General features: G+C 43.6%; 1 long non-coding RNA gene across 2 annotated transcripts in view; it reads right to left on the bottom strand.

Moving 5' to 3' along the window:
- Positions 1–13419: 13419 nt before the first annotated feature.
- LOC135238245 (uncharacterized) overlaps positions 13420–25294 on the bottom strand; it is a 31504-nt gene continuing 19629 nt past the window's right edge. For both annotated transcript variants that reach the window (XR_010325063.1, XR_010325064.1), the window contains one exon: positions 13420–14463. This is a non-coding gene — a long non-coding RNA (uncharacterized LOC135238245). The remainder of the gene's footprint in view (positions 14464–25294) is intronic.

Raw genomic sequence — 25294 nt, 5'->3', positions numbered from 1 at the left:
TATCTGTGCCCCGCTCGGTATGAGCACAAATGGACACAAGCACACGTGTCACAAGACCAATGTCAAACCCCCACCCCTGATCAGAGAACACCAGGAATGTGTCTCTTGGTTTGCAGATTATTTTGAGCTGGACAGCAAATGAACCGGCTCAAATTTCTCTTCTCAAACAAAACAGACTCTCTACCCACCCCCTCCCTGAATGCAGCTATCCCTTTTTACACGACATTCGCGAGACACTGTAAAAGCCCGACTCTCATCTCAACTGTAGCTTGTGCTTTTAAACTATCAACACCAAGAGCTTGAAATATCACACGCCACACTGTACAGAATTATCACACATTGTATAACACTGTACAGAAATATCACACATTGTATAATACTGCACAGAAATATCACACACCACACTGTACAGAATTATTACACATTGTATAATACTGCACAGAAATATCACACACCACACTGTACAGAATTATCACACATTGTATAACACTGCACATAAATATCACACACTACACACTACAGAAATATTTAAAAAGATTTATAAAATAAAAAATCATTATTATTCCTCATAGATTTTTCCAGTTATTTCCTGTTTAGCTCCGAATATACACTCACCGGTCACTTCATTAGGTACACCTGTTCAACTGCAAACGTCACCCGTTAACGCAAATATCTAATCAGCCAATCACGTGGCAGCAACTCAATGCATTTAGGCATGTAGACATGGTCAAGACGATCTGCTGAAGTTCAAACCAAGCATCAGAATGGGGAAGACATGTGATTTAAGTGACTTTGAACGTGGCATAGTTGATGGTGCCAGACGGGCTGGTTTGAGTATTTCAGAAACTGCTGATCTACTGGGATTTTCACGCGCAACCATCTCTAGGGTTTACAGAGAATGGTCCGAAAAAGAGAAAATATCCAGTGAGCGGCAGTTCTCTGGGCGAAAATGCCTTGTTGATGGCAGAGATCAGAGGAGAATGGCCAAACTGGTTCGAGCTGATAGAAAGGCAGCAGTAACTCAAATAACCACTTGTTACAACCGAGGTATGCAGAAGAGCATCTCTGAACGCACACCACGTCAAACCTTGAAGCAGATGGGCTACAGCAGCAGAATACCACACCAGGTGCCACTCCTGTCACCTAATAAAGTGGCCGGTGAGTGTATTTATTTTTTTGTTGTATGGTGATGCAAACATACTTTTGGCTGGTTTCAGTGAGATGATGATTGAGAGGATTGATAACATCGGAACTGACCGTGGACGGTTCTAGGTGCTGCTGTAGGGCAAAATTAATTATCTGCAAGGGTAGAGGCTCTTTGAGACGGTGAAGGCTCTTTGGGGGCTGGCTCTGGCCTTTGTGCAGCTCTAGCGAGATCGTTAAGGTGGGGGTGTGTTTGTGTGTGTGTGTGTGTTGGGGGGGGGGGGGGGAGGAGAGGCTGGGGGATTTGAGGCTAGCAACTGCAAGGGATTTTACCGACTATCATGAACGCAACACATTTTTCTATTTTTTTTCCTTCGTTTAGCACCCCCACAAATAGGTGAAGACTATTTGAGAGGGTGGAGACTCTTTGTGAAGGTGGAGACTATTTCTAAAGGTGTAGATTCTTTGAGAAGGTGTATACTCTTTGTGAAGGTGGAGACTTTGTGAAGGTGTAGATTCTTTGAGAAGGTGTATACTCTTTGTGAAGGTGGAGACTTTGTGAAGGTGTAGATTGTTTGTGAAGGTGTAGATTCTTTGTGAAGGTGTAGACTCTGTGAAGGTGGAGATTCTTAGTGAAGATGGAGACGCTAGTCATTTGCAGGTCCTTATTTTGCGCTGGGAGGTCGAAGGTGGAACAAACAACTGTGTTTCAGTCAAGTCCACTGTCGCCGTCATTCCACACAGGAACAGATCTCGCCAAACGGCGAGGTCCCCAAATGTGCTGGACGTGTTGCCATCGATGACCGCAGACGAAAGGCACGTGCGGACTGCAAACCGAGCGTTGGCACCCGATGGCGGTGCTCATCGCTGAACCCTGCACTGTTTACACAGAGCCGTGCAATCCCAGAAGGTGGATTTAGAGATTTCTTTGCTCCAGTCAGTCTTTTATCCACCGGTCATGATGAAATGCAATGCCGGGGACTGCCAACCCACTGGATGACAAAAGCTTAGCAACCTTTACTTGTATTATATTCATTGTATTTATACCATCTGCAATTTTATTTGCATGTATTGGAATGGCAGGTATGTTATATGCTTTAGCTGAGCATGACCCGTTAATACACAGCACAGAGCAGGGCAGTCTCTGTTTTAGCCTAGCGCTACGACACACAATTCTGCTAATTATCTAATCATGGGTCTTCAATCAAGACCTTGATCAGTAGAATCAGATATCTCAGAGCTGTGCTAAAACAAAAAGCTGCACCCACACTGGGTGCCTTGTTAGATAAGACTAAACATCACTGTAATAGTTTGGGACTTTTCATGGCTTCCCACGGAAATAACTACAATGACCACACACTCTCACTCCTTTCAGACATTAACTTCTGTACCCTCTGACTGCATGTAAACACACATAATTTAAGACCAGCTTCATAAATTCACACAACAAAGCCCCAGATTTGGGTTATTTAATGTTTATTCATTATATTTGCTTTCTTATTAAAAACAGTGCACAAGCTAACTCTGTGGTAGTATTTCTTGCAGACTTGAGTCTACAGGGCACAAAATCTGTGGAAGACATATGATTTTTCCTGGCATAGCACCCTATAATCTGATTGGACGTGCCCCATTAAGGCACATGAATCAGGTAATGGGCGTTGCAACAAATCTAGTGGCAGGCATTAAAGCGGAGAGAAGACAGTTATGTTTGGTTTTGTGAATGAGGAAATGTGTCACTGGCCGGGCGGGGCTTACTATAGGCTAACTGGCTGACTCAACCACAACAAGACAACTTATAAAATGGAATCTTGAAGCACAGAGAAAATAAATAAAATGGGTTCCACGTATAAGATGTAAAAGTTACAATAAAAGACACTATTATCATTGCAAACACTCACACACACACACGGGCACACAGGGGCACAGAGATCCTGAAACACATACACAGGCACACAGGGGCACAGAGATCCTGAAACACATACACAGGCACACAGGGGCACAGAGATCCTGAAACACACACAGGGACACAGAGATCCTGAAACACACACACAGGGACACAGAGATCCTGAAACACACACACAGGCACACAGAGATCCTGAAACACACACACAGTGGCACAGAGATCCTGAAACACACACACAGTGGCACAGGGACACAGAGATCCTGAAACACACAAAGGGACACAGAGATCCTGAAACACACACACAGGGACACAGAGATCCTGAAACACACACACAGGGACACAGAGATCCTGAAACACACACACAGGGACACAGAGATCATGAAACACACACACAGGGACACAGAGATCCTGAAACACACACACAGGGACACAGAGATCATGAAACACACACACAGGGACACAGAGATCCTGAAACACACACACAGGGACACAGAGATCCTGAAACACACACACACACACAGAGGGACACACAGTGGCACAGAGATCCTGAAACACATGCACAGGCACACAGGGACACAGAGATCCTGAAACACACACACAGGGACACAGAGATCCTGAAACACACACACAGGGACAGAGAGATCCTGAAACACACACACAGGGACACACAGATCCTGACTCAGTCTTTGTCTTGTGGCTGCATTAAGACGTGCAGACGAGGTTCACACACCTGCTACTGCGATGCGTGTGTCACCTCACTAATCTCCTTTGCTCTTCAACAACGAGCTGCTTCCCACTCCTCTGCAGATTTGGGGAATCCTGTTAGAGAAAATCTCAAAAAGAGAACCCATTGAAACCGACTCGTAGAAAACCCATAAAGGATTAGGGCAGGGGCAATTACTATGCAGCGAGTAACTACAGAAAATTGAATTAGATAGACCAGAATCACCGTACAGCCAGTGAAACGCTACAAGCAGCTTTGAAATTAAATTAAAATTGCAGTGGCAATGGAGTGAAGTCTATTTGCAGCTCTTTGTGGGTGAAGGAAATTAGCTCTTGTAAGGCAGGTACCAATATGTGGAAGGCTTCATACAGCACTGTGGGAAAAAGCATGAGCGGAAAAGACTACAAGCGGAAACCACAGCAAAAACAGAATTAAATGGAATAAGGTTTAATCCACACATATGAGTTTAAATGGCAAATCTCCCAGGAACCTACAGAAGAACGTACACTTGTACCTGGATACCCGATCCATGCCACATGTGAGCATTAAATCGGAACTGGGTCACTTTTACCAGGCGGTGTAAATGTAGTCTAAGACCCTCTAATATAAATCCGTGGAGCTGCATTTCCGTACTGGACTGATTCCCCAGTGCGAGGCGAGGAATAATGAAGGCATCATATATCTGTTTACTTTGTGAGGCTGCTTCTGATAAGCAATAGAAAACGAACATGCTCAGCTCAGGCATATTAACTGATAACTGAGCGTTGAATCCACCATGAATGGACGAGAAAAAGCCTTCTTTAGCGTGCTGGATGTGCCAGACACAATAACGTAAAGGTTTGACCCCACATCTAATGCCTAAATGGATCAACCATATACCATGTGACATTCGCTGCCAACCTAGGAACCATTGGCATTGTTAGCCTGATTCGATGTATACTGCATTTTCAATAGTACAACGCTTCAATGATCAATTTTTTCTATTTGTATATTGTAATTAGGGGGTAGCGAATATCCTGTGCACTACACCACGTAGGCTACATGAACTTAATTTAATAATAAAATACATAAATAAATAAATATAATTGTTAATATAATTGACAGTTTTAAAAAATATTTCTCAGGCTCATAATGGCTTCATTGACTTTCATTGGCACAGCTCTGGTCCTTAAGCTGACCAACGCCAATAACAGACTCCAAAAGCAATCAAAAGCCTAGAATCAAGACTAGACACTGAAAATTCTCTTATACTTGCAGTAAAGAAGCAATTGACTAATCAGAAACACCTGTAAAGCCATTTTCCTCAAACATTACAATGCCATGAAATGGGGGATGGGTGCTTTGTATAAAAAGTGCTGTTATTTCTACATACTGAAGCCAAAATGTATTAAAATGCCTTTTGATAAAAAGTGCTGTTATTTCCACATGGTGAAATGAAAATGTATTAAAATCCCCTTTAATAAAAGCTGAGAATCTGCACTGTAACCACACATGAAATGTTTGATCAAAAATCTAAAATTCCAGTACGGAGTGTTACGACCGGAACTCACAGCCACAACATAGTGGAGACACAAGTTTCATAAATTGAAATGGTAAATTATTTTTAAAAATAAGAAAAAAAGGGTGACAGCAACGAACCAATAAAATAATGCTAAACCCAAAAAACCAAGAGTCAGCTGGACAATGCCGAATCTTAGAGAAAGCCCCGCCCTTGAGCAACCTAAAACCTTTTCTAGAGCCCATACACATACAGACGGGTGACAAATTAAAATAAAAACCAACATAAAGTGTTTTAGTAAGGTGTTGGCCCACCAAGAGCCACCAGAACAGCTTCAATGCACTTGACATAGATTGTACAAGTATCTGGGACTCTACTGGAGGGAGGGAAGACCGTTCTTCCAAAAGATATTCCCTCATTTGGTGTTTTGATGATGGTGGTGGAGAGTAGGGGGTGGAGGAAGATGCCACTATTTGTATTTGCATCTGTATTTGTCGAACTGACAAAATTATTTGTATTTGTATTCAGATAAAACCGGAAGTGGGTGGAGTTTAAGAAGCAGTTGACTAAGGAGCAGGCGATCAGCTGTACCAAGACGAACAAGCAGTGCTGGAGGTGTGGGCGTGTACTCATCAGGCCGCCCAGTGTAACCTGTGAGAAACCTGCCCTCCCTTACACAGACAAAAATAGCGTCTCATCGACAGTTAACAGTACAGTTATTTCAGCGATAAAGGGCCATCACAGCTAACCCACAGGTTTGATACTTCACAAACAGCCATTTCTGGTGTACACTGTTCGCTGTAAGTAAGGAAACAAGGAGCCTGTTCCTGAATCCCAACGCTCATTGAAAAGAACAGGCCTAAAGGGTAAAGAGAATCTCGGTTTGTGACACGGAAACTTCCGGACCGGGCCCCTCCCTCCCTCCCGTGCAGTTCCTGTCACTATTAGCCCTGTCGGCGCTGCAGTCGCCATGTGAGAGATGGCTGCGCAGATGCAGGGGGTTGGCCAGGCAGGTAGCCCATGCAGTATGTATGATGTTATGGAGTGCAGTCAGCACCGTAGCCCTCCGGTGCTGTCATTCTTTCCACATTAAACTCTCAGTAACTTAAACGAATGCAGGCTCCGCAGAGCTTTCCCCACTAAATGTTTAATTAAACTTAATGAACATGATTGCTCATGAATGAGTAATGGTATATTGGCGCTCTATGCACGGGTATGATGGCTGTGAGCAATGTAATTATTTTCTTAACCTCGACTGCAGTTCATTTAATGGAAAGAATTTCTTTGGCACGCGTGCCATTGTGCTGGGGTATTTTATAATCCTTTTTTTTTTTCCATGTTCATTTTTGGCACGGACCAGCCCCACAAGCACAATCAAACATGATAATCACACAGAAGTGGCCTTGTTAAAATCACAGTACTCTACCAGAACAAAAAATAAATAAATAAATAAACAAGAGGGATGACTTCAGCAGACTGCGTCTTGCAGATATCACACAATCTTTGTCTCTGCAGGAAGACATGATTTCAACCTCAATCAGATTACAAGCCAAAACGGCAAAGTAAATAGATAAATAAATAAATAAGCTATCAGTGTTTTACTGAATTTTAATGTCAAAAGAGCAGGATGCGCTGCAAATTAAACAAGCTCTTGGGAAAGATGGGCTGTGATCAGTGATGTAACCATTTTCTCCGTGTCCACACGGGACAGGGTTAAATGGATGAATGAATGACTGGATGAATGAATGAATGATCAAAAAAAAAAAACCTACTATTTAAACCCACCCCTCTGATCTGCACACTCTGTCCCACAGGAAGTCATGTTGCACAGCGCCATTCTGAGGAGCAGTGTGCTGGAGAGATCTGCGATGACGCGCTTTTTCCTGCATTGTCAACTTTTACGCTGACTTAAGTAGGGGATAATTACTGAGGGGCATTACACAGTTTGAATGCCCAGGTAATAAATTGCCTGAGGCAAAGGGCATTAAATCTGTATAATGCCCCACCCCACGATCATTATCCTGTTTATACAATGGCTCACCAACAAAATGTATGACTTCATTGCAATAAAAATGTTACTTAAGTATTCCCGCAAATACTGTATCCCAAACCCTATACCCCCTGACCTGTGCTCTTTTTTGTGCTCTATTGATCTTGCTTGGTTTAACTGAGCCTGCCAATATGAAGGTGGGGTTTGCACCATTGGTTCCAATACACCAGACAAGATCAGTGAAGTGCAGAAAAGTATTTGAATCCAAAACAAATACGTATTTGACCCAGGTCTGTATACCCCATTGCAACAAGCACATCTATCTAGTAACTCTGTCAACTGGGTTAAATAACAGGCTAATTTGAGCTAGGTTCATCCCTCATGTTACCTAATAGTAAAATTCAGTTTGCTTTTAGGTCAAAATGGTCTCACAGAATTTTTGTTATTGTGGATAACAACCTGGCAACATAGAGTTATATTCAAAACAGAGGCTAAAATTTGGTGAAGTTACGACTAGACTGGTTATTCTCTACAGTCATTCATGGACATCAAGCTGACTATGCTTGAGTTGGCAGTGGTTGAATGGATCTCTTAGATGAGATGTCATTTGGAGATAATTAACACTGTTGCAATTCTGATATTGCAACAGATGGCTTGCTAGCAAATTACGACAAAAAAATCATCATTGTCCATGTTTGTTTTACTGAGTCAGACTGTCGATGCTCATTAATTTAGAATAAGGATTGAATTTTTGCTGGTGCTGCTCCAAAGCCAAGCCTATATGGAAAACTAATGTACACCTCCCAGCCAATCAGAATTGAGTACTCAGCCAAGCCATTTCATAAAATGTAATAAATAAATAAAAATTAGACCTACTTTTTTTTTTTTTTTAGTTTTCTGACATATAAGTCTGTCTTTAACAGAAAGAAATTAAATCAATAAGTCAAGATTCAATCAGCAGTTGTCATTTATTATGGGTCACTGATAAGTATTAGGCTTTTTTATTCATGAAAATTGTTCATTTTATTTTTCTCTTATCTTATGTTATTTTAGTTATGGAGAAATTGTCTGTATCCATGCTTAAGTATCCAAAGAAAGCTGAGTTCAGTGAAAGTTGAGTTTCATTTTGAAGAGTATTTTATTTTACTCTTTAAAGAGTAATTGCACGCAACTGTTTCATCCTGCCTCCGTCTACTACACTACTTTGAAAAATGCTTTCTGGGGTGGGTGGAGTAGGAGTGTCCATCTCATTTCCATAAAGTATTCTCTGTTCAAATGAATTTGTACAGCATAGCTGTGCCTGGCTCATAAAACTCAAACTGTCAAACGAGGTGTTGCAGATCAAATATTAATCAAGATTCAGCAATTACATGGCCTATTTCTCACCTCAAATGTGTTTAAATATTTTAATGGACTGTTAATTGTAAAATTAAAAAGTTGAGCAGGACTCCATTCTTCTCTGGTTTGAAAACACTGGCCCAAAACCAATCTAGCCAATCAGATTCCAGCAGTGTGCAAGTGTATTAAAAAGTAAACACAGGTGATGACAATTTTCCCACTCGATGTCTTGATTGACATCTACATGATGTAGCAGTACCCCCAAAAAGGTACTCTGACAGCAGGATTGGGGCAGGGCCAGAGTTTTTTCAAACCTTTGAGGGCCACACCAAGACCTTTTCTGCCAGTTTTTTTTTTTTTGCCAAATGTTCAAACAATGGGATGGATTAAAATATTATAAAGTAGGCATTCAAACATGTTTACAGCTTTAAAAAAAAAGTGATCAAGGGTGTAATTACTCTTTTAAAAACCTGGTTAATGTGGGATTTCTCCCCCCAGAGAGGAGGGGGCAGTCTGTAAAACTGGTTTTATGAAACAAATCACTGAATAGGAAAACAAGGTAGCCTAATTGAACCCCTAATCCCCCCCCCCCAACCTGGAGCCACACAGAGGGGGGGGACCACAGCCTCCAGGTTCGCTGTTACTGTACCTGCTGTGACACTGAATATTTCTCCTTATCTTCCGAACCTGATGACGCCGCCTCTCAGAAGCCCTGTCCCGTCCTTGCTGCAGCAGATAAATCACAACGCCGCATTAGCGCTGACTATTAACTAATGAGGCCACTCAGCACCCATTAGCATATTAATGAAGGAAACGGCTTCCCTTTGCACTTACCCTCCCCCTGGTGTCATGTCTCGCCTCACGCCAGTTAGATTTCCCACTGGGTTTCCCTCCCTGTAGAGAGAAAAGGACGACGACAGTGAACGCCAGCACTGCTCACTTGGTGGTGAATGCAGACAGTGTAAAGTAATGACATATCTAAGGTGAAAACCCCAAATAGCTCTGATCGTACACCTCAGATGTCTGACCTTGCTTCATAATAATCATAATCCCCTGATTTCCTTCAAATAGAAGTCCAGGATTACATAAGCAGACCCACAATACATTAGACAGCCCATAATACTGTTTGTGTGCCAAACCTGTCCATTAAACCAGCCCCTGTAGTGTCCTTGTGTTAGGAAAGAGCAGGGGTTAACCCCTTCACACAAGCCCCCTGGTGGCCGGCACACTGGTGTGCTGAGATTGCACAACTACCAAACAACAACAATGCTGAATACAGAGTTGCTAGGTGCCACCATTTTGACATAGGTCATCAATTTAATGAGCATTCCCTCCCTGCAGTGTCATCTGTAACTATACTACTCCTTAAGCATGGTACACTGAACAATAGCGTCCTTCTGGGAGTTCATTAAAATATTATTTCATCAACAAAAACTCGTATTCCATCATAGCAACAAGAAAAACCCAACAATAGCCTGAAAGTATGCCAATACTGTCGTGGCTCACTTAATAGTGTAATAAACAAGAGGGGTTTTTGTAGAATTATACCACATCATTCTGGTATCAGTATCTGCAACTGGTTTTTAGGCGTAAATCTGTTCCTTTCAAGATTCAGTGGTCATTTATTGTCTTGAACAATCCGTTTGAGAAATAAACATGCAAAAAAAAAAAAAAAAGCGGGGGTAGGTATTTACAGTTGTCATGCGCAAAACCCCACTTGCCTTATATGCCGGTGTAACTCCTTTCAGTTCATTATAACTCTTATTGTGTAGAGTGCAGTGCAGGCTTTCTAATGATATATGGCCTGTTTCATTTAAATTTTATTACAAGGAGTGATAGCCCCATGGATCTGCATGAGCAGTTGCTTAATGCACAGCATTGTGCATTCAACCGGAACATTACATGGCAATATATAAGCACTTATTGTGACTTAATAGTTTTTTCCTTCGTTTTTTTGGAAGATTTTCCTATTTTTTCCAACTTTTTGCCAGATTTGACTAATTTTAGAGCAAATTCTTAGGGGTGTGGGTCAGAAGAACAGGAAGCATGAAGTCTAGCTAGGATATATACAAACATGTATGTTTTACCGTTTGTAATATTTCAATTATTTACATTGTGTCATTTTTGATATTGTTATATTTGCATTGGTCATAAGAGACAACTGTTAGCCTTTGCTAATAATACTTAGCACGTATTCGTATTTGGGATTAACTAACAACCCCAGCTGGTAGTATGGAATGAAAATGACATAGAAAATATCGTGTGCTGATATGTGCTAGATGAATGTAAAATTTCCCTTTGTGATCATAATAGTGATGTGTCATCCCATTTCCATGCAACAAAAGATAACTGTGATACTGTGAAGTACAGGGAAAATATGCAAGTGTGAATGATTACATATTTAGGTTTGTGTACCACATTGTGTCACAATTATTATTCAATGTGATATCAATGTTTCATCTTAAATCATCACAAAGGGATACATTTATGTGCTTCATAATGGACAAAAACAATGAATTCATTTTGGAAGCAATTTTGGATAGGTTTTTGGACCCGTAGATATTTTAGGCTCCTATGCTGATGAAAAGATAATAAATCTCACTTGAAAAAGATGCAAGTTTCACGAGTCAAAACAGTTGAGATATTTTGGGTAGATTTGGAGACACTAAAGACCAGAGTACACTGCTTACTTTTTCCACATATCAACCTTAGATGTTGCATGCTTGTGGTCATGAAGTTTATGATCCAGGACATTATGATTCAGCAGCTTTACCTGCTATATATGTATATATGATCTCTCAGTATTTCAAAAAGATAAGTGAGTGGCACTTTATTTATACCTAATCAAATCTTATTAATCAAATCAAATTCTTATTAATCAAATCTAATCTAAGTTAGTATTGTAAATGGTACAAGTGTCTTGCTTCATTTAAGCCATTTTCCAACTCTCTGCTATGCTCACATCTGGAGTTATAATGTCTTAAATCGAACACCCACTACATGGGTGAGAATTGGTCAGATTTGGCATCTGTGCAAAGGAGTTAACCCTTGCATTTCATTCACTGATTACCAAATCCCATCTGTTCTGCTGCTAGTAGCTTTGAATGCAGGCATTGCTTTTTATTTTAAATCTGCCATAACAGGATCCTATAGGCTTCTGCCCTGCCTGTGGAGTTGAAAATTAGGTGCCATGCTCTTTAGCAGGAATCTGAAGGTCAGGAATATATAATGTCCCCCCCCCTTATCCGTTTCCTGCTGTCTGAAAAATAACCCTATCAATGCAGGAAGATTTGCAGCTGATGTGCTATCCCCGCCCCCAGCTAGGCACAAGGCACATATTTCACGAGCAGAAGAGGGAGATTTGACAGGATGTGTGGGCTTGAGAAATGTAGGAATAAGATTAAACACGGGTGCCAAACCTCACAACAAAGTAAATGGATCTGACACTGAGGGGGGGAGAGGCAAGCAAAAAAAATGACACTGAAATGTGTGTTATGCAGATCTTATTCAAATATTCATTTATCTGGGATCCAATTAATTTCCCTGCTTTAATTGAATATGAATTTCTCTCTTCGCTTATTTTTTTTTCTGGTAGTCTGTTCATGGTTTTTAAAAGATGTGTAAATGTGTCTAGCTGAGTACTGGAGTGAGTTCAAGGTAAATTTTCATGTAAAATGCAAACTTTCTGGGCAAGGCTGTGGCATCGAGACAGTCTGCTTTGCAACCCACCAAGGTTCCTGAATTCATGGAGAAGGCATCCTCTGAAATTCAGCACTCAGTCAGGGGAAAATCGGCTGCTGAATGAAACATTACCCCCCCACCTCCACCACCACCAAAATCTGAAATGCCTAATCAGCCAGACAGACATGATAGACTTACTAAGAATCATTATTTTTTTATTTAGATTATTTTTTTCAAGTGACTGAAGAGCTTCTCATTATTCATAAGAAAGAAGACAATTGCTGACTTAAATGTACAACTCGAACTGAACTGTTACTGTCATGATGACCATGAACTGGGGAAATTTAGCAAATTTGTGGGGGGATACCGCATACAACATATATTTAATTTTAGTAGTATATCTGTGCTGAACTTGTCATATACAAGCCCCAAACCCAAACCCAGCATGGAAGCACTCAATCGATCTGATTGGGGGATGGGGGGGGTCAATCACAGAGTGGAACCCTGTGAACCCTGTGGCTGATTTTCTAAGACTGGGGAAGTACAATCTAAAAAGAACACTGCAGAAGTGACCTTGACCAAGGAGAAAGCAAAGCCTTCAGACATAGCTCTGAAAAAGCACTAGTTTTTTTTTTTTTCCTGAAAGCTTTCAGTGGATTCCTTATTTTATGGACATGTCTCAAAAAGGTTCCGGTCCGAACACAAAAGCTGGTGGCCGTGAGTCCGATTCAAACAGATGAAACCTCTCAGACAAGGGAACATGTCCAGGCTGCGTTTCTGTCTGTCTGACTGTTTGCCTGTCTGTCAGTCTGTCTATCTACCCACCTGTCTGTCTGCCTGTCTGTCTGTCTATCTACCTGTGTCAGTGAGGGCCAAAGACTTTCTCTGCAGGTGGAGGGCTCATATTGCAATGTGTAACTGCTCACAGCACTGTAGTCTTCACGGTTACTAGGGTGAAGAAGAACTGAACTCAGGATTGCTCAAGGAAATAAAATAAACAAGTGTGTCCAAATGACAAATCATACGTGTTGGTTTTCAGGTTGATCCAGGTGCTACTATAGGAACCTTTAGATGTGAGCATTGCAACCACTGCTAGAATATAATTCAAGTGAAAAGCTTTTTGCATATGAGAACAAATGAAGTTTTTTAATATGCTTTCCTTTATTAACTGCAATACCAACTGTGTAGTTTACCACTTAGTACATTACATCACAGGCATTTAAAAGACATTTATCCAGTGACTTACACAACTTTTTACATAGCATTTACATAGGCCAGCTCCATACCCAGAATACTACACTGCTGCCCAACTGGCTTATAACCGTGCAACTAGTTTCATGTAGGCAGAACAGCAAGAAAACTAAAGGAGAGGACTGCAGAACACAAGTATGCTATTAGAACACGTGACATAGATTATCCAATGGTAAGATATTTTAAAAACATATGAATTCAGAATTACAAAAAGTGGAAGGTATTACAGTAATAAACAAACAAATCTGGGGTGGAGATATATTGATACATTTGACTCTGACAAACAGAGACTTTCTGGATTCATAAATTTAAAGCTATGCAAATCTTAGTTTAAATGATTAAATTGATTTCAGACCATTTTTATATGAATTGTGACCCATTCATATGTGTATGAACTGTTTTATATGTTGAGCTGTTAATATTATAACCTTGGCAGTAATGTGTGATTGGTATCCCGTATGACTGCACAATGATAACCTATCTTCATGGTTTAATTATTATATTGCAGTAGATATCCGGCCTTGTGTGTTAATAGGTCAGAACCAGATCTTCTTATTGTCACCTATGTAGTAGATGTTTTTAATTGACAAGGGACTATTGACTTGGCATAACTGATAATTGACAACTCAGAATTGTCAATTTGTCAATTGTCTATATATCCTAAGCCAGGCATTGGTCTGTGCTCTGATGAAGACTCTCAGGCATCGGGCTGTGTTCTGATGAAGACCCTCAGGCATTGGGCTGTGCTTCTCTGGCACTGGGCTGTGCTCTGATGAAGACTCTCAGGCATTGGGCTGTGCTCTGATGAAGACTCTCAGGCATTCGGCTGTGCTTCTCTGGCACTGGGCTGTGTTCTGATGAAGACTCTCAGGCATTGGGCTGTGTTCTGATGAAGACTCTCTGGCATTTGGCTGTGCTCTGATGAAGGCTTCTTGCTGAAACACATAGGCCGCATGTTTGTACTGCTGTTTTTACTCTTTGTGTGTTCATGCCACAATAATAAAGGCCTCTTAAAGTAGTTATGCCATGTCATTATCAGTTTGCTTCTTGCTGTTGGTAATCGTTACCAGGATGAACTCATGTAAAAGTTAGCTTTAAAATAAAAAGCAGAATGATTTACAGAGGTCTCCTTCTCCCCCCCGTATTTTATGAATGGTGTGTCTTTGCTGCAACTGATCAGCATGATTAAGCACTTTTCCCCAGTGTGATTCTTCCTAGCCTGGCTGTCACGTTGGACCTAAATGGTTTCAGGAGAAAGACACAGCACTTATCTATTGTGGCGTGTGGCAGATCACATTGTGGTGGTCTTCGGGTGGATAGATGGCAGCGCAGGGCTTCCCGTCTCTTCGTCCTCATCATCATCACCATTAACTAATTACATTTTTATCCACTGTTCGGCGAGCAGGGGAAGATTAAGAGCAGGAAACAGGCCTCGGTGTTTGATAGCTTTGCTCCGAGAAGTGAAAGTTAAAAAGAGAAGCCATTTGTCTGGGGCAAGTGTCTGTCCTGAATTATCTGAGCATAACAAATGAGACATGGCAATTATTTTACAGACTGAGGCCATACATCACCTGTACAAGAGAATGAAAGGCATGTTTTCTAGCCTGTGGGGTTTTGTGGGATACAAACAAATTAAAGGGATCACTCACCCAAAAGCAGAATGTTATTCACTCATTTTTCTTGCCTCGTGATCATTCTTTTTGGCCCAAAATGACACTTTTTTCCAGATTTGATCAATCAATCACAAGAGCTTCAGAAGAAAATCGTGAAGCTTGCTCTAAAATTGTGAACACCAAGAAATCAAACAAATTCTAACTTTTGCAAACATGAGTCAGTCAGAGGTTGTATGTGAAATTGCAACCAAATGCATTCATCCATCTAAATAAAAAAGTTAGAGTATGTTTACACAACGACATATAAACTGTGCTGTAAACGCAGACGCCATGAGGTGTGGGTGTGCGTGTGTGTGTGTCCGTGTATGTGAATGTGTATTTGTGTGTGTGCGCGTGTGCGTGTGTGAGTGAGTGAGTGAGCGAGCGTGTGTGTGTTCCCATTTTCTTCTGAAATTTAATTTGAAAACATGTACATGTATTTTTTTTTTATATTTTCAAACTGTTTAACTTAATATATCATATAATCCAATAAAATTTCATTTTCATATGCATTTAATGTTCACACAATATGAAACTGCTTGAACAATGAAGGTATTCATTTGCAGTGAACTGACATTTTCATGACTCCTGACGCTGAAGTCGCACCGTGTGCATGTGGGGAACTTTCTGTGGGAAACGGTATTGGGCTAATGAGGGACTTGTCCTACTTAGACAGTGCCCTCTGTTGGTCTCATTACTGATAAATACCATTGAATCAACAGGGTTTAGACTTAAACCTTTAAAGACTTTGTCATCTGAGATATCCCCTCAGCAATAGGCTATGGATCTGGTATCATATGGGTTAAATATTCAGTGTTTTCAGCCATTGAGATACATGGCATCATTTGCCTACACTTCCCAGCAAGCTACACACTACTCAGAACCTCATTATTCCTAAAAGCTTATTTGTTGATGAAAATGTTCAGTGCATAGCATGCCATTCTGATTACATCCATTGAGAAATCTTTGGAACTGCTAGTTAGCCAGCCTATTAAGTGTGCAATTACATATGACAATATGTGTTGAACAGGCATTAGTATATTAATATACATTCTAAAATTTATTTATCCAAGGGACTTTTTACAGTTAAAAATGTCATGGTTTTTCAGGTGGGTGTCGGAGCGTGGGCTGCAGTACTTCCTGCTTTGAGTTAATTGGCTGACTCCCTCTCCAGGGGGGCCCCGGAATCTGAATGCCTGAGATCCGCTCTGCTGTCACATTAGGTTTCGGTAACTGGGATATCAGCAGAGTCTGGCAGCTATCCCCATTTCGAAAAACCTCCCAAAACATTTTAAAACGAATATTACAAAAACAAAATCAATGGCCGTTGATCTCCTTGCTTAGAGCGCCACGGTCTCCATCGGCCCCATTACGTTGAGGGTACGTCCACCGACTTCACTTACACCTATAAATACCTGGGTGCCATCACTGATAATACGCTGAGCCTTTCCCTTCATTGCCTGGGTTTGGTAGTCTAAGTGTTCAGGCCCAGAACCAGCTCCCCAGCTGCTTCTCAGTCTGAGAGTGGAAAGCAAGATCGCTGCTGTTGTCCAGATACCACTTAATGATAGCGTTTGTCCGTCAGCCCACTCTGAAGCTTGGCTCTATTCTTAGCTGCCCAGCCCACCCACTTAGGCCTGAGTCGAGACTTCCATCAGTCCACAGAGCTTCCCGGGGGGAAACGCAATAGCCCCTTTATACCTGTAGCCATAGGCTCACCGAACTCTAATATCTAGGCTCGCTAATGGCTTTTGACGTTTTATATAGCGGGTGTACTGCGAATGCCTGTCACCGTTGTTGTACTGTGTTGACCTTTTACGTTTTTATCCGTGGCTGCAAAGAGATTATACAAATGTGTTTAAATATCAGGATAATAAAGATTTAAACGAAAGGTGAGCAACGTGCAGCTTGTTAGATCCAGCTTCTCAGGTCAGTTCAAGCTGTGTGAAAATACGGGTGCTGTCTGCAACGAGGAGCATTCGTGGTTAAAACCAGACGTGTGTGGAGTTTAACCCCAACAAGCTGTATAAAGTGCCAAAAATTTATGATTTTTACCATTATAATCACTGGCACTGCTATTGTTGAGGTGCCCCCTAGGATTTCGGGGGCCCTAAACAATTCTGTGGGATGCTGTCGAGCGGGGAGGGGGGGTTTGGGGTGGGGGGGGGGTCTCTTGGTAAAATCCAACTGCATAGAGCGTTTATGCCACGGGCCAGCCCTGATAATGATGTACTGAATGCTATAAACTCCTAATGTAATAAAAATTACAGAATGTAAGGCCAACATATTTCCTTGTTTTTTGAATGTTAATACTTTTTCTTCCCTGTCTGTTGAAGCCCCACTTTACCAGTATGCTTGATTTGCATAAGGTTGGATAAATTAAATAAAGCACACATGCACACACATGCGTCTACACAAATATGCACACACAGAAAAAATATGCATGTACACACACACACACGCATATTGTAAATAAAACACACATACACATGCACACATTCAGCAGGTTTAACCACTAGCTTCATCATTTGATGTTTTAGTAACACATTTGAACTGCATGGCATAATGCATAGTACTCTCATAAGCATGACTTAAAACAGGTCAGAAGGAGCTGTGTCATACCGTAGAAAATCATTATTTGAATGGGGTATTTTGAATCTGTTTTGAAAAATTAGCTGCATATATTATGACATCAGTCTGAAGCTGTAATATACGGTTATACCTGGTTATGACAGGTGTTTTGTAATACTTATAGTACCTTTATGGCATAAGGTTCAAATAAATTGTTACCACCATTTTAATTTTAAAGATGTCAAAGACATCTACAGACATTTAAATGGGAGCTGTTCAGTTTTCTGTCTAACAAAAGAATAAAACCTACTGTCGGAAAAATTATTTCCAGCGGCAGTCACAGTCATTGTGAATTCCATTCAGTTCATTTCTTTTTTTTGTAATATATTGTTCCAGCAGCTGTCTGTTCGCTTCTGCACTGTATGAAAGAGCATTTCAGTTTACAGCATATCAAACAGGTTTCTCTGAAAACGTAAGACAAGTAAATGAAAACAAGAACACAAACACAAACATAGATACAGGAGCGAAAATCACACACCCATCTGCAAGTGCACACCCACACCCGTGCACACGCTTGCATACGCACAAGCAAACCCATGCACACACGCCTGCACACACACAAGCATACCCACGCACACACACACACAAGCACAGCCATGCATACGCACACACATGCACACACGCCTGCACACACACAAGCATACCCATGCACACACGCCTGCACACACACAAGCATACCCATGCACACACACAAGCACACCCATGCACACACGCCTGCACACACACAAAAATACCCATGCACACACACAAGCACACCCATGCACACACGCCTGCACACACAAGATACCATGCACACACACACACACCTGCACACACCCTGCACACACACAAGAATACCCATGCACACACACAAGCACACCCATGTACAGTCATGCATACGCACATCTATGCACCAACACTGACACCATGCACACCACGACATCAGCACACGCGCACACTACACACACCTGCACAGCACAGCACATACGCTCACTCATGTACATCCATGCACATGCACACACGCACACACACACACTTACATACGTGCACATGCACACACACACACACACACACTTTTTGAACGGTGAGCTACTAAAATAACCTGGCAGAGAATAGGCAGCGCACTCCGCATTAACCTTTAGATACCATCTCCATGGGAATATGACAGCCATGCTGCCTGCTCCGGTAATAGATTACTTCTCATATCTCCCCACATCTCGCAGCGTTTATCAAATCACATCCGCCGTGTAAGGCATGACTGCCGTAATGTGGAGCAGACCCGGCTATCGCTGCCGCGCGCGGCGGTCTGTCACCAGCGCCGGGGTTTTACAGGTAACAAATGTCACGCTCACGGCGACCGTGAATCTCGAATATTAAAATGAAACAATGAAACAGTGAACTATCAAGAACACGGCACGCGTGGTACCGATTAGAACATTTACATTTAAATAAGCCCGCAGTAAATTTCGCCGCCAATAAAACTCCGTGGCTTCGGAGTTCCCTCGACCATGTTATCCTCAGTTGGAAATGTGCGCAGAGCAGAGATTTGTGAAGCTCGTTATTTTTGTCAATACGAGTTTATGAGGCTTGCGCATGGGCATTCTCAGACATTTATCGGGAAAACCTCATTTGAGTGTAAACCAAACTCAATTAGAAAAAAACTGATTGCAGCCAGACGGGGGGGGAAAAAAAGTATCTTCACTCATCCTCCATTTGTACTTGTGATTGAGGCTTAAAGCACAAAGCTACTTACGGTTATTGGAAAAGAAATTGGCCTGTAATTCCTTCCAAAAAGGGGACTGAACATGACCAAATATGACCGGTATTCAGGCTCTTTTTGGTTTTAAAAGTGGTGCACAGATGCTTCTCAAACTGTGACTGTGTCCAGGTGTACATATGCACAGTGCAGACCTGGGTCAAATACGTATTTGTTTTGGATTCAAATACTTTTCTGTTCTCTATTGATCTTGCCTGGTGGAACTGAGCCTGCCAATATGAAGGCAGGGTTTGCACTTTGAGAGTATTTCATTGGTTCCAATACACCGGAAAAGATCAGTAAAGCGTAGAAAAGTATTTGAATCCAAAACAAATATGTATTTGACCCAGGTATGTTCACAGTGTTAGCACTCCCCCCACTAATAACAGAATAACAAGCGAGATAAGATATACTTTTATTGAACCCCGGGGGGTAATTTGTCCTCTGCATTTAACCCATCCTAGTTACTTAGGAGCAGTGGGCAGCCACAGTGCAGCGCCCGGGGACCAACTCCAGGTCTGAGGCCAGCACGCCTTGGTCAAGGGAAACTGCAGGAGCGCACCTAACATGCACGTCTTTGAGTGCATTAGGAAGCCTGGTACTTAAATGTCAAAAATGGTAGAAAGTTATAAATATGAATCATATTGTTCGCATGTACCCTGACCGGGTCATGGCAAAACTGTGCGTGGCATAACTTAGACTGCTCTGCACAGCCGAATACGACGTGTTCTGGTGCAAGTCATCAGACAAGATTACTGCCGGGAGCGTTTCGCATCTCTGAGCGCGCTCCGTGCGCAGCCTCCGGCGTCTGTGTTCGTTCCTCCTTGCGTTAGGAAAGCGTGGTGAGCCAGGGGCTTCCCGGCCGGCGGCCGACTCTGAGACGCGAGAGCTATCGTGCTCGGGGCGAGGATTACGCAGCCACGCTACTGTCATCTTCGGATAAAACGCACGTGAGCGCTCTGATGAATCACCCTCGTGCTCGCAATCATTTCTGCGCTACGGAACAACATAGCCTTATATGAGACACGTTCAAAGCGTATTTGAATATTTAAACTGTTGACTGTTTATCTTGCATACCTAATATGTTTTTGTTGAATTGTTGAGTTTGAAGGTAGTAAGAAACTCAATAAACAGCCGGGTGGTGAGGATGCCTCCATCAACCAAATCCTACCCAAATATTTACTGGGGATGATGCTTGGCTGCCTCATTGACTGTCTAACACAGCATCTCAGCCCTAGAAGAACTTCACAGCCGGATCTTAGCTCTAACTGCACAGTCTTGGAGGGGGGAGCTGTGTCTACAGGTTTAACTCCGGTCCTGGAAGGGGTGCTGTGTCTGCGGGTTTTACTCCAGTTCTGGAGGGAATGTTGTGTCTGTAGGTTTAACTCCCGTTCTGGGGAGCAATAGGGTTTGCAGGTTTGACTCCAGTCATGGAAGATCACAGTTAAACTCCTGCAGGTTTAACTCCAGTCACATGGTGGGAGATGGACAGGTCCACATGTGTGTTTATGCACAAGGAGGTTGGATTCAGCCTTCTCTTCTTTACCCTTCCAGCACTGCTGAACATGTTTACATTTACTCAGCCTGGCATTTGATTTGAACACGTCCTGTTGAGTGTTGGGTTTTGGACTTGAACACGTCCTGTCGACTGTGGGGTTTTGGGTCTTGAACACGTCCTGTCGACTGTGGGGTTTTGGGTCTTGAATGCATGTCCTGTCAACTATGGGGTTTTCACGACTGCTCATATAACGCTGCACTGCAGATTGCTTATCAGAGGGGATGCAGCCACCAGGGACACGGAGAACACCGCCCGCCGTCCTAATAAGTCCCCGTCTGCTGGAGTCACAACAAGCAGTCAATGTGCCAGTAATGAACCGCACACACTCTGTGCGAGACAATGATCAGAAGCGACCGGCCCGCGACACACCAGCACGACCAGACAGATTGGAACTCTCCTACAAACGAGGTTAGACGCACTCGTGCCCGGGCGCTCTGCGATCCCCGGGTCAGCCGCGTGGAACCTGCCGGGTGGGGGGGTGGGGGGGGGGGACGCCGCCAGGGAGCTCCGACCAATCAGCAGGCGGCCGGGATGACACGCCTTTACCCCCCGGCTACCTGGGGGACGCCTCTTAAATCACCTGCTTCTGGTGCCAGCGTGCGGGTCTATTTCCACAGGGTGTAAGGGACTGAATGAAACCCTTGTTGTTCGATATGCTTCAGAGCAGAAACACTCTTTAGAATTTGTGAATTCGTGTTGCTGTGACAACCTCTCTTCTCAGAGGAAAGGGGTTTGCATTGAGGAGGGGGGCTGATGTTGAATAGGTTAGCTCCGACAAAAGCTGCATCTCCCCACCCCACTTGCATAACACCGGGCCTTAATGCAGGCAGGATGAGAGTTCATAATAAACCAGAGGAGGCGCTCTTGTGCAGTGAGACACAATTGAAACAATTTAGGAATCACTGGGTATAGCATTGCTTTGGAATACAGCATCTTTAATTTCGGTGGGGCAAGATAGCCCACATTGTTTGTAGTACAGTAACTTGGCGTCATTTTGATATGAATACTTTTAACGGCAGGCCTAGATTTTAGCCAGTTTGAATGAATGAGCTATAGACAGTGGTTTGTATGTGTGAGTAACTTTTGTACGTTGAAAACGTGTTTTTTTTTTTTATTTATGAGATGACATTCACAGCTCCTGCATGGTGCCGAGCGTGTGCAGAAACAGGCGTCAACACTCCGCAGCCCGCAAGTCAAATCACGGCCTGGAGTGACACGAGCGGATAAAACGTGTGAACTTTCCTTTCGCGCGCTTTCACAGATTAGTTCACCCGGCATGCGGCGGCCTATCGGACCGCCATCGGCGCCAGCTGTCATTCCGCCAGCGTGAAGCACGTCGGCACTGCAGCGGCCCGGCAGCGGCAGGGCCGCTCACCAGCTATTTTGAGCTCTTTCAGCAGCCGATCGTCACCCCGGCCGTCTGTGCGCTGTACGCTGGCAGGCTGTGCTAACGCCCGTTAGCAAAGTGTGGGCAGACAGACAGCTGTGCAGGCTGTACAGAGGGTCAGTAGTGGGTAAGTACAGGGCATTGTGTGTTTGCTGGTGGGTCTATAGTGGGTGGGTAGTGGGCACTGTATGTTTACTGGTGGGTCTGTAGTGTGTCGGTAGTGGGCACTGTATGTTTACTGGTGGGTCTGTAGTGTGTTGGTAGTGGGCACTGTATGTTTACTGGTAGGTCTGTAGTGTGTGGGTAGTGGGCACTGTATGTTTACTGGTGGGTCTGTAGTGTGTGGGTAGTGGGCACTGTATGTTTACTGGTGAGTCTGTGGTGTGTGGGTAGTGGGCACTATGTTTACTGGTGGGTCTATACTAGGTGGTAGGTGGGCACTGTATGTTTGCTGGTGGGTCTGTACAGGGTAGGTAGTGGGCACTGTATGTTTGCTGGTGGGTCTATAGTAGGTAGGTAGTGGGCACTGTATGTTTACTGGTGGGTCTGTACAGGGTGGGTAGTGGGCACTGTATGTTTGCTTTTAGTTAGGTAGTGGGCACTGTATGGTTGCTGGTGGGTATGTAGTGGGCAGGTCGTGGGCACCGTGTTTGCTGGTCAAGTGGCAGGGACACAGTAACAGTGTCCTTTCTCCCTGTCAGCGAGCTTCAACTTCTGGCCACTGTTCCTCTCTGCAGTTTCTGTTCAGCAGATGCCATAATTTTCAGGTCTGTTCCTCTTTCTAGGTGAAATTATTCTGCGGTTTTTGTGACAGATGCACCTGCAACTCAGTCACAAATAATTTAGCCTTTTGGAAGGGTTTGCCTCATGCCACTTTGTAAACTCAGATGTCAGAAGTGCTGATTGTCAGACCTCTTTTATCACTGACACATACTTGGCATTCGCCTCATCGTGATTTACCGGGGCTGCTGCCGTTCTGTGATTTAGTCACTTCAAAGTTGGAGTCCTTCTTGTTTATGTGGTGTTTTCGTTATTGTGTGCTTCCCCATAAATCCTCCAGATTAGCCAGGTGTCCCCAAGAAATCAGAAAAACATGAGAAGCGGTCTCTGTAATGAACACTCCAGCAGTCTCCCCAGCTCTCCTATACCCAGTGCGCTGGAGTAAGATGAGATTTACCGTTTCTGACTCCTGATATTTCCTGTACCTCTCAGTTTGGTGCTTTCCTCCGTGTCCCATTGTAACCCGCCTGTCCTGCCTTGAGCCTGGAATTTATTCTCTTTTCCCCTCTGTGTGTGTATGTGTGAGAGAGAGTTTTGTATGTGAGTGTGTGTGTGTGTGTGTGAGAGAGAAAGAAAGAGAGAAAGAGAGAGGCTGCTTTTGTGTGTGTGCATGTTTGCAATATCTTACCATGTTTAAAATAGAATAGTCTAGTGAATATAAACTGACATAAATGATCATTTGTGTTTCAATTGTATTATGCAAATCAAGTTATAGTTAGGTTATGTGTCTGTATGCTGCTGTACACTTCTACACTGAGGCAGTTTGTGTAGAGACATTTTGGCTGATGAGAATAACAGAAAGTGTTTGTAGAGGGTGCCTCACGGTACAGAGGGGGAGGGTCTCCAGCTCCTCCTGCCACCCTGTGCCCCCTTCCTCCCAAACCCCCCAGCACCTCGCTCTGCATGCCAACAGCAGCTGTGAACAGGCGGACCGCAAACTCGACCAGGCAGATGGGAACAGCCGGACTGCAAACTCGACCAGCCAGATGGGAACAGCCGGACTGCAAACTTGACCGGGCAGATGGGAACAGCCGGACTGCAAACTCGACCAGGCAGATGGGAAAAGCCGGACTGCAAACTTGACCGGGCAGATGGGAACAGCCGGACTGCAAACTCGACTGGGCAGATGGGAACAGCCGGACTGCAAACTCGACCAGGCAGATGGGAACAGACGGACTGCAAACTCGACTGGGCAGATGGGAACAGCCGGACTGCAAGCTCGACCAGGCAGATGGAAACAGCCGGACTGCAAGCTCGACCGGGCAGCTGGTTACAGCCGGACTGCAAACTCGACTGGGCAGATGGGAACAGCCGGACTGCAAGCTCGACCAGGCGGCGGTGAGCGAGCAGCCTGAGGACGCGGCGCACGGGTGGAGCGCGCGGAGTCCCCCGCCTGCCAAACTGCGTCTTTATCCAGCTAACGAGCGGATTAGCCCTGCGGGGCAGAACGCTCACGGCGCTTAACTGACCAGGACGGACCGGCTGAACCGAGCCTTTAATTCCCCCGGATTTCTCCTTCCTCTCCGGCGGTCGCTCGTCGTGATGCTTTTTTAAGCCGCGCGTCCGTGCGCTGTGCGATTGGACGGGCCTGTGGCGAGCTTCACCCCCCCCCCCCCTCACCCCCACCCCACCCCACCAGCGTGTGCCTGCAGAGCGGCGCGGGAAGCATCCACAGGCATCGCCCTGCTGCTGCACAGCACAGAATTTGCACAGAGGGTGCTGCATTAAACTGCTTTAAACTGCCTTAAAGAGCATTAACCTGCATTAGACTGCATTAGACTGCATTAAACTGCTTTACGCAGCATTGAGCTGCATTGAGCTGCATTAAAGAGCATTAACCTGCATTAGACTGCATTAAACTGTATTAGGCTGCATTAAACTGCTTTAAACTGCCTTAGCATTAAACTGGAGTAAGCTGCATTAAACTGCATTAGGCTGCATTGAGCTGCATTAAACTGCCTTAAAGAGCATCAAACTGCATCAAACTGCATCAAACTGCATCAAACTGCATCAAACTGCATCA

The sequence above is a fragment of the Anguilla rostrata genome, chromosome 13, assembly GCF_018555375.3.
Source record: "Anguilla rostrata isolate EN2019 chromosome 13, ASM1855537v3, whole genome shotgun sequence".
Lineage (NCBI taxonomy): Eukaryota > Metazoa > Chordata > Actinopteri > Anguilliformes > Anguillidae > Anguilla > Anguilla rostrata.
Note: the sequence above shows the minus strand (reverse complement) of the source record. Positions and strands in the feature narration are given on the sequence as shown.